This window comes from Chrysochloris asiatica, unplaced genomic scaffold (genome assembly GCF_000296735.1).
Source record: "Chrysochloris asiatica unplaced genomic scaffold, ChrAsi1.0 scaffold00095, whole genome shotgun sequence".
In the NCBI taxonomy this organism is placed as follows: domain Eukaryota; kingdom Metazoa; phylum Chordata; class Mammalia; order Afrosoricida; family Chrysochloridae; genus Chrysochloris; species Chrysochloris asiatica.
In genome coordinates, this window is record NW_006408613.1 from 1,349,115 (window position 1) to 1,349,421 (window position 307).

Below are 307 nucleotides of genomic sequence, written 5' to 3' on the forward strand. Positions count from 1 at the left end.
ATATAGAGGAGGATGGAAAATTTCCTAATACATTTTATGAAGCAAGCATAACCCTCATACCAAAACCAGGGAAAGATATCACTAAGAAAGAAAATTATAGACCAATATCCCTCATGAACATAGATGCAAAAATTCTTAATAAAATCTTAGCCAACAAAATCCAGCTGCACATCAAAAAAATATTGCATCATGATCAAGTGGGATTCACATCATGGATATAAGGTTGGTTCAACATTAGAAAAACAATCAGTGTAATCAATCATAAAAATGAGAAAAAAGAAAAGAACAAGATGATCATATCAACTGA